Genomic DNA, 14257 nt, shown 5'->3' on the forward strand with positions numbered 1-14257 from the left:
TGGGCTGGTGCTCCTGCCTCACACCTAGCTCGGCTTCACGCTGTTGAAACCAAAGCGTTCAGAATCATTGGAATCTCCCGCGATGAAGCTAACTCCAAGGGCCTTTCACTCACTCACCGCAGGCAGGTTGGTGGTCTTTCCGTCTTCTACCGACTCCTCTCCGGCCTTGCCCCCCCAGCTCTCTCTGAGCTCTGTCCCCCAAATATTCCTACCGGTCGCACAACATCTGCCTGCAACCCTCTTATGGTTAAACTGCCAAAATCAAGACTCTCTGCTCACCTTCATTCTTTCATTCCTGTTTTCTCCCACCTCTGGAACAAACTCCCTCACTCTCTTCAATCCCACTCCTCCCTCCAGGTCTATAAAACAGCTGTTCACCACCATCTCTTATCTTCCCCCATCCAAAACCGTGATCTTTTCTACCCCCGCTAATTTCACACCAAATCAACTTTTTTGAAATACCAACTTCTGTCCTGGAAGTCCTTGGCGTCCTTGTGTTTTATTCTTCTCCCACCCCCACCCCCTTCCCACGCCTCCTCCCCCCAAGCCCTCTCCCTCCCACACATCTCCCGATGTCCCTGCTCTCAAATGTTGTGTTTGTGTGCTTCCCCTTCTCTCCTCCATCTTGTCTACCGCTCCCTCTTTTTATATATTTTGTTTGTCTGTTTGATTTGTTTGTGAAATAAATGTTAGCTCTTTCACGAACCTCGATTCTGTATTAACAAAAAAAAACAAAAAAAACATGGACAATCTCAAAGCTACAAGTCCATATCCAGAAATGTTCCTGTGTCTACCGTATGCAATGTTATCAGGAAGTTTAAGGCCCATGGCACTGTAGCCAACCTCCCTAGACGTGCCCTGAAGAGAAAACTTGATCGAAGATTGCAGCGAAGGATTGTTTGAATGGTGGAGAAAGCATCTCGATCAACTGCCAAACAGATTCAAGCTGATCTTCAGACACAAGGTACAACAGTTTCAACTTGCACCATCTGTCGCCAACTCGATGAAAGGGGGGTTCTTTGATAGGACCCCACTGCTGAGAGACAAAAGAAAGCCCGACTGGAGTTGACCAAAACACACCTGAACAAGCCAAAATCCTTCTGGAAGAAAGTCCTGTGGACCGATGAGACCAAATTAGAGCTTTTTGGTAAAGCACATCATCTATATGTTTACAGAAAACAAAATGAAGCCTTCAAAGAAAAGAACACCTTCCCTGCAGTCAAACGTGGAGGAGGTTCAGTGATGTTTTGGGGTTTCTGTGCTGCCACTAGCACTGGGTGCCTTGAATGTGTGTGTAATGAAAATCAGTTCCACAACTTTGACCTGGTAGTAGGTTTAATGACAATTCGATCTCTGGAAACATCCTGTAAGAATACAATCATGCAATATATCAGGATCATGGAATCATGGAGAAAGTTCAGTAATATCAATCAATGCAAGCAAGCCTGGATTATCTACGTATACGCACCATTCGAGTCTACGTGTCATGGATTAAATGTCACAGGAATGTTTCGGAGCGATGGTCGTCCGAGTTCTTATAGACGCCTCTCAGTGGTTAGAGAGAGCATAACACCTGTGTTCAACTTAGATACATTTTCATTACAGTGTGCATGGCATCATGAAATCAGGAGATGACCAAGGCATTTTGGAGCACAATGTTCAACCCAGTGTCAGAAAGCTGGGTCTCCGTTGAAGGTCATGGGTCTTGCAGCAGGACAATGACCCCAAACACACTTCAAAAAGCACCAGGGATGGTTTAAGACAAAACGCTGGACTTTTATGAAGTGGCCAGCAATGAGTCCAGATCTAAATTCCATTCAACAACCGTGGGGAGATCTGAAAACAACAGTTGGTAGAAGGCACCCTTCAAATCTTGGAGAACTGGAGCAATTTGCACAAGAGGAATGGGCCAAACTACCAGTAGAGAGATGTAGGAATGTCATCCATGGCTTCAGGAAGCGCTTGACTGCAGTTATTTTGTCCAAAGTCTGTGCTACCAAATATTAAGTCTAGGGTGTCAATAATTTTGTCAATGCCATTTCTTTTTATTTTCTGATTTAAAAGGATATATTAAGTTCTGAATCAAAAACAAAGGTCCTGCAATATTAACAGTGAAATAAAGAATTGTGGAGACCAAATACTTTTGTCAATTTCAACTGATTTTTAGAGAAAATTGTGAGTTATCTGAAAAAAGTGCAAGGGTGCCAATATTTTTGGCCACAACTGCATGTATGTGTATACAGTATACACTATATATATATATATATATATATATATATATATATATATATATATATATATATATATATGAGCAACCTAATTTTAAAAATATTGTTCGGCTTTAAGTTGTTAAATACAGCTGCTTACTCAAAGCATGACCTGTGAGTGCCAACTGCAGGCGAAGGAGGGGTTTATAGGGATGAGATTTGTCTTAACTGTTTAATCTGCAATGGATTATTTGAATTGCCATCTGTTCACTCCTGACACATTTCACTCCTGCCACCTCCTCCGGCCATATTTCTCCCACAAAGTGCATGTTGTGACATGTTCCTTTTGTGTTCACAAGCTCTTCCAACTCTTTCCACTTTGTTCAAGTCGCTTGGTGCCTGCTTACTGTGCAAGAGGAATAAGCATTGTACGAGGTACGATCTTTCTACATATTTTGTATGCATAGTTTGTCTGTCAGCGGCTTTGGTATGATGTCTAGACAATAACGCATGGATTTGTCTATCTCGGCAGATGGGTTGTACTCCAACCAAGTTGGATGTTTTGCAAGAGTCTGAAGCATTTGGACCCATCTCAAGGTCGTCTTCCCAAGAAGGCCTCAGTATAAATGAAAAAGAAAACAACAGAAGTAAAAAAATTCAGGAAGCTTGTGGAGATAATATAACAGCAGATGCCTGGAATACTGAAAGCAACGAACAATGTAATCGTAAATACAAGGAGACAAAGTCAAGGGAGCGATTATTTTGTGCCGTTTCCATTGTAAGGTCAGAGAGATTGAGTAGTTTCAAGATGACTGCTGGTGACCTGTTGTCAAAGACACAAATGGAAATAAGGCATTCAGTAGCCAATGGTGAATCGTTTGTGGCCCTTAAGGTTCCCAAAAAGGTAGAAACGGCAAGCAGAATCGCAGAAAGGATAGACGCCGCCAGGGAGGAAAAGGTGGACTTCCCTCCTCGCATGATTCAAACACAACGAGCAGTGTACGACTACCTGAACTCTGTGCTAAGTTGTTATGAACACATTATGAACATCAGTGAGCAGATTGTGAAAGCACAGTCAGCAGTGAAAGAACAAGTTGCATTTTTCTGCCAACGACTGGAAGAAGTAAATGCTGCGATGCAAGTGGCTCTGACATCAGGAAGGAGGTTCATTGAGGAAATGGAGCCTGAAAACACTTCATGTTCCATGCAAAGCAGGGATTTTAAAGGAGATGTCAACCTGCATAAACAGTTGCTGACATATTCGCTCAACAACATTCGAGATGTAAGTAAACTCAGCAACTGTGAAAACAAAAAGTTGCATTGTAAATTTAGAGATTTAATAAAGTCAACCTTGGAGACTATTGATCAGCAGTTGAGTGCTAAAGATTCGTTTGAGACTGGTCTAAATGAAATCCTGAATGCGCTCGGTAGATTGACCATCATGCAGCTAACGGCAGGTGCACAAAGAAGTGAGCCTCTCTACTCTGAAGACAGCGGAGTTTCCGCAGACTGTGACTGTATCGGAGAAATGAACACCATGGATGGATCTGAGGAGAGAACGAGCTCTGAAACATGGTCGCTCTTTCCAAATGACCGTTGGGCACATTGGAATGGCATCCCCCATGAGGAAGCACCAAGGCATAACGATCCTTTGCGAGACATCAGGCAGTTACCCCACTGCTGTACCCTGGAACACCAACTGAAAGACCTCCTCTACCTTCCACGTGATTTGGAAACCACCAGGTGCTCAACATGCAAGAGCAATCCAAGGCAGGAACATCCGCATAATCCGAGAAAGAAACAAGGCCTCGAGCCATGCGACGTTGTGACTTCAGTAAAGAAACCATTGCTCTCCCGGTTTGGTCCTAGATTGGAATTTGAGGAGTTGCAGCAAAAGCTTCAGACTGCACTGAGCCACCGTATACAGTTTATTGCACAAGAGTCCACTATTGGAGATGATTGGGATGATGAGCAGATTCAGACACGCCGTCCCGCATCATCTCAAGACGATAGGTCTCGACGTAGACATCAAAAGTGTTCCCCTCGTTCTGCTATCTCCCCACCAAGACAAGCAGATATGACACTTAAAAAGGCCCAGAGCTCTTTTGCCAAAGATATTGATGATGCATTTGGGAAAAAATTACAGGGTGTTAAAATGAGTGAGCAAACACAAGAATGTCAGTGGAAGACAAAAATGGCAGTTTCACCTTCAGGAAAAAGCACACTTGTTGCGAGAAGAATAAAATCGTCCTTTGACGAAAGCTTTTCTGTTCTCCCAAACCACAGATCAATAACATTTGAGGCGGCACTCAAGAATGACACTTCCGTGCTCCATCCGGTTCCCTCTACGTCAGCGTATACTGGGCCTGAAGAAGGAATTACTGCATCAGACAGTTTTCAGTGTCAGGCAGTGTACAAGAAGAAAGCAGCACTCCATGGTTTTGGGATTTATCCCTTATTGGACTTAAGAAATACATCTGCCCAGCAAGACGCATCTTACAACGAATGCAATGCCAATTACGAGTCATATTCGTCAAAATATGGGAAACCTTCAATATCATGCGAGTCTCAAATGAGCTCTGCAACAACAGACACAAAGGCTAATATGACATACAACTGCACATGCCCCAGTTTTGGACACATGTCACATGGTCCTAAGCTCACTGAAAGATGGCACGATGCTCCACTCCCTCAGATGCAGAATACTTCTCGGACACAAATGTGGTCGAGCAGTCTTCCTATTCAAACAAACAGCAGAACCCCAGATAAACAGATGCAATTTGGACCTCCACCCATATTGAGCAGCTTCTGCCCCTCACCTGCTTCCAAGTCAACAAGAAAACCATTACCTCAGAAATGGAATGCCCTGCTTAATCAGTCACAACGCAGTGCTCATCCCACACAGACATGGTCAACTCCCTTGCCCTTTCAAAAGTACTACAGAACTTTATCTAATCAGACACATGTCACACCTCTGCTTTTTCCTGAAATAACGAGTTCTCCACCGAATGGGACCCCACCCAGCGTTCCGCCCACCAGAAATTTGCCCAGTCCTCCGCCCATGAGAAATTTGCCGAGCCTATCTCCACCGAGACTATCTCTGCCAAGCCGATCTCCTCCAAGCCGATTAACGGCAAGCCGATCTCCGCCGAGCCGATCTCCGCTGAGCCGAACTCTGCTGAACCAAACTTTGCCCAGTCCTGCACAGAGACAAACTCCGCCCAGTCCTCTGCAGATCCAAACTCCGCCCAGTCCTCTGCAGATCCAAACTCCACCCAGTCCTCTGCAGATCCAAACTCCGCCCAGTCCTCTGCAGATCCAAACTCTGCCAAGTCCTCTGCAGATCCAAACTCCGCCCAGTCCTCTGCAGATCCAAACTCCACCCAGTCCTGTGCAGATACAAACTCTGCCCAGTCCTCTGCAGATCCAAACTCCACCCAGTCCTTTGCAGATCCAAACTCTGCCCAGTCCTCTGCAGATCCAAACTCCACCCAGTCCTCTGCAGATCCAAACTCCGCCCAGTCCTCTGCAGATCCAAACTCCTCCCAGTCATCCACAGACCCAAACTCCTTCTAGTCATCCACAGACCCAAACTCCTTCCAGTCATCAGCAGAAACAAACTCCTTCCAGTCATCCGCAGACCCAAACTCCTTCCAGTCATCCACAGACCCAAACTCCTTCCAGTCATCCACAGACCCAAACTCCTTCCAGTCATCCGCAGACCCAAACTCCTTCCAGTCATCCGCACACCCAAACTCCTTCCAGTCATCCGCAGACCCAAACTCCTTCCAGGCATCCGCAGATGCAAACTCCTTCCAGTCATCTGCAGACCCAAATTCCACCCAGTCCTTCACAGTCCCAAACACCATGCAGTCAGCCACAGATCCAAACTCCACCCAGTTCCCCACAGACCCAAACTCCACCCATTTTTCCACAGACCCAAACTCCACCCAGTCTTCCACATTCTCAAAGTCCACCCAGTCCTCCACAGTCCCAAACTCCACACAGTCATCTGCAGACCCGATCTCCACGCAGTTCTCCACAGACCCAAACTCTAACCAGTCATCTGCAGACCCAAACTCCATCCAGTCCTCTGCAGACCCAAACCCCACCACCACAGACTTGGCCCAGTCCTACACCCATTCACTTACTACATATACTCACTCCAGATAAAACCCAGCCTCGTCTTCCCACTCAAATGGAGTTTAGTGCCCCTCCAAATCAAACCCAACTTGGTGTTTCACCCACTCAAACACTGCCGAGACCTATGCCGAATCAATTACAGTTGATTGCTTCACCAACGCAAACACTGCCTGTGCCTTCACCAACGTGGATCTGCTCTATGTCCTCTCAAACACAGACTTGTCCTCTACCCATTCAAAAGTCGTCTACTCTTTCACCGACCCAAGTATTAACCAGCTCTCTTAGGATTCAGAAGTTGCACAACACGACAGCCATTCAAACACAACTGAATTCTCTAAACATTCAGTCACTACCCTCTCAGAAGTGGCTGAGTCCTCGGCAAACTCAAACTCACCATCCAATTCAGAAACGTCACAGTCTTCCATCAATGAATATACAATCCAATCTGCCACTCGTACACAAGCAGCATTGTCACCCATCTCTGTCCACGGAACGCAGCACTCAACTCCCACAGTTCTGGCCCAACACTCCTTTCATGTACACACAGACCAACCATTCAAATTTCGATGTTTCTTACATGTCAAATGCGATCCACCCGAAAAGAGACTTCATGTCTATCAGACCAAAGGTTGCCCACGTGACTGGTGAACAAATCAGACCAAAAGTTGCCCACGTGACTGGTGGACAACCTCTGCATAGTGGGATCCACTTGACAAACCCTAGCTCAGTGTTTTGCCCATCTTCACCAACATTGTTTGCAACCAAAGCGGATTCTTGTCACTCTGTTGGAAGAAATACATTTGAGACCATCACCAGTGGCAGTCCTGAAGGTGCACAGAAGAAACCACCTGAACGCAATACACTGAACGTACTGACCAAGAGAGTTTCTGAAGTCCACAAGGGATGCAAGCGGGTATGGAGCAAGAGTCGAGATACCGAATCGGTTTTACAATCATCTGCAAAGAATAAAACTCGTCGAAAAAGAACACAAAGCACTCACAGGTAAGTTGTTTGGGTTCACCAATTTACATAGTACAGACATGTACATACACCGTCTCTGGTTCTTAACTGGTTAAATATTATGAAAGTACAGTACTGGATGGTGCCAAGAATCTCTGAAACAAATGGGTCGTTCAACGACTGCTCGACAAATTTGGCTATTGCCAAACTTGGTAAACATTGGTAAAGGCGAAGATATTATACAAAATTATAACCTGGACAGACACACGCACGTATGACGTAAATCTCAGTTTTCAAAGACCTGGGTGCCACACAGATTCCATCCTAGTTTGGAAGCGATGTGTTGGCATAATTTATGTTTATGTATGTCACATCTAGTGTCAATATGGTCCTTTCATTTAATTTATGATTCTTGACTGCAAACCTCCTAAATGATGATCCAGCAGGGCATGGACAATGTGTTCGTATGGCAGACATATGTAATGTGACACTTGTTGATATAACAGATCAACAAGTGCTGTGATGGGAATCGATCTGTGCCCTGCTGCCTCATCAAGTTAGGGGGTTCGATTTGTATATATAGTATATATTATATTATGTTTGTTAACTGCTCATGTCTGCCTTGTGTTACAGCTCCGAAAAACCCCAGAGGTCAAATCTTCAGGAGAAAAAGTCCATGAGAGTCAGCAAATCCACCCCAGACCTGCTCATCCTGGGAAAAAACCTCAGAGGTCAAATCTTCAGGAGCAAAAGTCCATGAGAGTCAGCAAATCCACCCCAGACCTGCTCATCCTGGGAAAAAACCTCAGAGGTCAAATCATCAGGAGCAAAAGTCCATGAGAGTCAGCAAATCCACCCCAGACCTGTTCATTCTGGGAAAAAACCTCAGAGGTCAAATCGTCAGGAGAAAAAGTCCATGAGAGTCAGCAAATCCACCCCAGACCTGCTCATCCTGGGAAAAAAACCCCAAAGGTCAAATCTTCAGGAGCAAAGGTCCATGAGAGTCAGCAAATCCACCCCAGACCTGCTCATCCTGGGAAAAAAACCCCAGAGGTCAAATCGTCAGGAGAAAAAGTCCATGAGAGTCAGCAAATCCACCCCAGACCTGCTCATCCTGGGAAAAAACCTCAGAGGTCAAATCTTCAGGAGCAAAAGTCCATGAGAGTCAGCAAATCCACCCCTGACCTGTTCATCCTGGGAAAAAAACCCCAGAGGTCAAATCTTCAGGAGCAAAGGTCCATGAGAGTCAGCAAATCCACCCCAGACCTGTTCATTCTGGGAAAAAACCTCAGAGGTCAAATCTTCAGGAGCAAAGGTCCATGAGAGTCAGCAAATCCACCCCAGACCTGCTCATCCTGGGAAAAAACCTCAGAGGTCAAATCATCAGGAGCAAAAGTCCATGAGAGTCAGCAAATCCACCCCAGACCTGCTCATCCTGGGAAAAAAACCCCAGAGGTCAAATCGTCAGGAGCAAAAGTCCATGAGAGTCAGCAAATCCACCCCAGACCTGTTCATTCTGGGAAAAAACCTCAGAGGTCAAATCGTCAGGAGAAAAAGTCCATGAGAGTCAGCAAATCCACCCCAGACCTGCTCATCCTGGGAAAAAAACCCCAGAGGTCAAATCTTCAGGAGCAAAGGTCCATGAGAGTCAGCAAATCCACCCCAGACCTGCTCATCCTGGGAAAAAACCTCAGAGGTCAAATCGTCAGGAGCAAAAGTCCATGAGAGTCAGCAAATCCACCCCAGACCTGTTCATTCTGGGAAAAAACCTCAGAGGTCAAATCTTCAGGAGCAAAAGTCCATGAGAGTCAGCAAATCCACCCCAGACCTGCTCATCCTGGGAAAAAACCTCAGAGGTCAAATCGTCAGGAGCAAAAGTCCATGAGAGTCAGCAAATCCACCCCAGACCTGCTCATCCTGGGAAAAAACCTCAGAGGTCAAATCTTCAGGAGCAAAAGTCCATGAGAGTCAGCAAATCCACCCCAGACCTGCTCATCCTGGGAAAAAACCTCAGAGGTCAAATCGTCAGGAGCAAAAGTCCATGAGAGTCAGCAAATCCACCCCAGACCTGTTCATTCTGGGAAAAAACCTCAGAGGTCAAATCTTCAGGAGCAAAGGTCCATGAGAGTCAGCAAATCCACCCCAGACCTGCTCATCCTGGGAAAAAAACCCCAGAGGTCAAATCGTCAGGAGCAAAAGTCCATGAGAGTCAGCAAATCCACCCCAGACCTGTTCATCCTGGGACACTTACTATTGTGAGGACAACAAGCTGCGCTGAAGTTCTGCTCCGTCCGACGATTTCTGGCGCAAGAACCCCGGCTCCATTTTGCTGCGGAACGGATTGTATGAGTGATACTTTTGGAATATTCTTTTCAAAAACCAGACGATAAGGTTCGGCAAATTTTCTCCCTTCCATCAGCTCAATTGTGGTCTAGCTGACGGAGGAGCTAAACTACAAAGGGCAGCAGGTGTACAAAGCCTGGTGTTGGCTGAACGGTTAAGGTGGCTGGCTTAAGATCTTAGGGTCTTGCTTTTGAGCACCTAAAAAATAAATAAATTATTGTTCAACAAAATTCGATTAATACTTCGACAAATACTTTAAGACCTGGGAACAAGATATTAAATCGTATATTCACAATAAATAAAACAATTGGTTTTCAATAAACTCCCTCTCAAGAAACTTACGACTGCAATGTTCTTTCTTTCATTTGAATAATTTTCCGAGACAAAATCGTTCACAAAGTTTTCACAACGGAAGGATACTAAAGAGTAAATGTCTTTGCATTTTCTTTCTTTTTTGTACACAGAAATCTAGGATCCAGGCTCATAAGGACTATATAGGAGGACCAAGTTGGCTAATCTAATCTAGACCATAATACTCTCCTCCAGTCTGTCAGTCCGTCCATTCAGGGAGGGGCTTCAAAATCATTTCACCACCATTTTGTTTTGCTCCGCATATCTCCGAGGCCTCAGAAGCCTCTTTTGTAAGGCTCACGCTTTCGGACTCTCTCACGGCTTTACGTCAACCCTAATTCACCACCTGATTTCATTTTCATAGTCGCTAAGATGGTTTAAGTGTCGGTTGCAGCAAAAGGTGAGAACATCGGGTAAATATTGGCATTTTATTGGTAAAATGCATAGTAATAGCCGTTTTGAATGTATCTGGTCGGACACGATGCGTGGACGGGGTGGAGAGGGTGGGGGTGGGGGAGGAGAGGGCGGGGGTGGGGGAGGAGAAAGAATGGTGAGGAGGGAGGGTTGGGTTCCCTACTAGGGAATTACTTATTTCTTTACATGGTAAAAGTACAGCGACTGAAAATTGAAGTTAGGGATCGAACTGTAGTCTGATTATATTTTTTCATATTCCCGGGCTATATATAAAGAGTTTTATCTAAGATGAGGTAACTCTTTTCCAACTATGTAATTAAACAAAGCTTTGAAAAACTTTGTATATCATAAATTGCATATGTGGATTAACTGTGTAATACAATATTTATTAAATAATAATGTTTGGTTGAAACCATTTTTAATTTGTAAAGCGAAGTGTATTCGATGCTTTCAAGTATAAAAATGAACAACAGAAGTCAGTCAATCAAGGCACATTCACTCCCCTATCCTACTCTCAAGACAAGTGAATCAAATGATTCCTCTCAAGTCAAGGTATAAGTGTCACTCTCCCCCCACTCCCACCCTTCTCCCTCCGCTCCCACCCTTCTCCCTCCGCTCCCACCCTTCTCCCTCCGCTCCCACCCTTCTCCCCCCGCTCCCACCCTTCTCCCCCCACTCAAGTCATGTCAATCCTAGCATGTCAAGCTAGAAGTGTCACTTTCCCACCCACCTCTCCCTTCTCCCCCCTACCCTCCCAATTCTCCTGTGTGCAATCCTTTTCCCCTCTCCCCTGTATGCGATCCCCTGCCCTGTGTGCAATCCTCTACCCTGTGTGTGATCCTCTATCCTGTGTGCGATCCTCTCCCCATCTCCCCTTTGTGTGATCCTCTACCCTGTGTGCGATCCTCTCCCCATCTCCCCTTTGTGTGATCCTCTCCCCTGTGTGCGATCCTCTCCCTCTCTCCCATGTGTGATCCTGTCCCTCTCTCTCGTGTGTGCGATCCTCTCCACCTTGGGTGATCCTCTTTCCCGTGTGCGATCCTCTCCCACTTTCCCGTGTGTGATCCTCTACCCTGTGTGCGATCCTCTACCCTGTGTGCGATCCTCCACCCTGTGTGCGATCCTCCACCCTGTGTGCGATCCTCCACCCTGTGTGCGACCCTCCACCCTGTGTGCGACCCTCCACCCTGTGTGCGACCCTCCACCCTGTGTGCGACCCTCCACCCTGTGTGCGACCCTCCACCCTGTGTGCGACCCACCACCCTGTGTGCGACCCTCCACCCTGTGTGCGACCCTCCACCCTGTGTGCGACCCTCCACCCTGTGTGCGACCCTCCACCCTGTGTGCGACCCTCCACCCTGTGTGCGACCCTACACCCTGTGTGCGACCCTCCACCCTGTGTGCGACCCTCCACCCTGTGTGCGACCCTCTACCCTGTGTGCGATCCTCTACCCTGTGTGCGATCCTCTACCCTGTGTGCGATCCTCTACTCTGTGTGCGATCCTCTACCCTGTGTGCGATCCTCTACCCATCTCCCCTTTGTGTGATCCTCTCCCCTGTGTACGATCCTCTCCCTTTCTCCCGTGTGTGGTCCTCTCCCCCTTTCCCCTTTGTGTGATCCTCTCTGCTGTGTACGATCCTCTCTGCTGTGTACAATCCATAAGGCCCTTTAAGACCTTGAAGACCCGTAGGACCTCAAAGACCCTTTAAGAACCGTAAGATCCCGTAAACCCTTTAAGACCTTGAAATCCTCTCCCCTGTGTGCTCTCACAAAACCCTCTCTCCCATGTGTGATCCTCTCCCCCTCTCCTCTTTGTGCGATCCTCTCCCTCTCTCCTGTGTGCGATCCTCTACCCTGTGTGTGATCCTCTACCTTGTGTGCGATCCTCTATCCTGTGTGCGATCCTCTATCCTGTGTGCGATCCTCTATCCTGTGTGCGATCCTCTATCCTGTGTGCGATCCTCTACCCTGTGTGCGATCCTCTACCGTGCGAGCGATCCTCTACCCTGTGTGCGATCCTCTCCTCATCTCCCCTTTGTGTGATCCTCTCCCCTGTGTACGATCCTCTCCCTCTCTCCTGTGTGTGATCCTCTCCCCCTCTCCCCTTTGTGTGATCCTCTCTGCTGTGTACGATCCTCTCCGCTGTGTACGATCCTCTCCCTCTCTCCCATGTGTGTTCCTCTCCCCCTCTCCTCTTTGTGCGATCCTCTCCCTCTCTCCTGCGTGTGATCCTCTCCCTCTCTCTCATATGTGATTCTCTCCCCCTTCTCCCCTGTGTGCAATCTCTCCCCTTTCTTCCCTGTGTGCGATCCTCTCCCCCTCTCCCATGTGTGGTTCTCTCCCCCTTCTCCCCTGTGTGTGATTATCTCCCTTTTCTTCCCTGTGTGCGATCCTCTCCTCCTCTCCCATGTGTGATTCTTTCCCCCTTCTCCCCTGTGTGCAATCTCTCCCCTTTCTTCCCTGTGTGCGATCCTCTCCCCCTCTCCCATGTGTGATTCTCTCCCCCTTCTCCCCTGTGTGATTATCTCCCCTTTCTTCCCTGTGTGTGATTCTCTCCCCCTCTCCCATGTGTGATTCTCTCCCCCTTCTCCCCTGTGTGTGATTATCTCCCCTTTCTTCCCTGTGTGTGATCCTCTGCCCCTCTCCCATGTGTGATTCTCTCCCCCTTCTCCCCTGTGTGATTCTCTCCCCCTTCTCCCCTGTGTGATTCTCTCCCCCTTCTCCCCTGTGTGTGATTCTCTCCCCTTTCTTCCCTGTGTGCGATCTTCGCCCCCTCTCCCATGTGCGATCCTCTCCTCCTCGCCCATGTGTGATCCTCTCCCCTTTCTCCCCTGTGTGTGATTCTCTCCCCTTTCTTCCCTGTGTGCGATCTTCGCCCCCTCTCCCATGTGCGATCCTCTCCTCCTCGCCCATGTGTGATCCTCTCCCATTTCTCCCATGTGTGCGATCCTCTACCCCTCTCCCATGTGTGATTCTCTCCCCCTTCTCCCCTGTGTGTGATTCTCTCCCCTTTCTTCCCTGTGTGCGATCCTCGCCCCCTCTCCCATGTGCGATCCTCTCCTCCTCGCCCATGTGTGATCCTCTCCCCCTTCTCCCATGTGTGAAATCCTCTCCCCTTTCTCCCCTGTGTGCGATTCTCTCCCCCTTCTCCTCTGTGTGCGATTCTCTCCCCTTTCTTCCCTGTGTGCGATCCTCCCTCCCCTCTCCCTTGTGTGATTCTCTCCCCCTCCTGTCTGTGTGATCATCTCCCACATTACAAACTATATTTCCCATTTGCAGGGACAGGTATGTATTTATATATTATGTGAAGTAAATAAATTGTGTAAATTACATCATGTCTGTATCTGACGAGTTGCCAGTAACCATTTTGTAAAACTCTACCTGCAACATCGAACTCAAGGCGTCCAAATTTCATAGTCTGTGGGTTTCCCACAGATGCCCCACTGGTCTAATAAAGTCCGTTTGATGTCTGTCTATCTCTTTGTTTGTGTTTTTTGCAAAGACCGATGGGCCGCAACCATAAAATTTGGCATACAGACCAAGTCCGACCTGAGGATTGTCCCAAGGGTATTTTCATCCACCAGCTCAGCCTTCAAAGACCCTCTTTTACACACCTGAGAGAAGACTTTTTACATGCTTCAGAGATTAGACCCCTTAATATCCCAAAGACCCTGGAAGACCCCAAACACCCTTAATACCCTTTAAAATCCCTAATACCCCAAATACACTTTAGAGTTAGACCCTCAAGACCCTTTATTATCTCGGAGACCCTTAAGATCCCCAAGACCCTTCAGACCCTGAAAACCTTTTAAAACCCGAAGACCTTTGAGACCCTTTA

This window comes from Myxine glutinosa, chromosome 9 (genome assembly GCF_964187855.1).
Source record: "Myxine glutinosa chromosome 9, kmMyxGlut1.1, whole genome shotgun sequence".
Lineage (NCBI taxonomy): Eukaryota > Metazoa > Chordata > Myxini > Myxiniformes > Myxinidae > Myxine > Myxine glutinosa.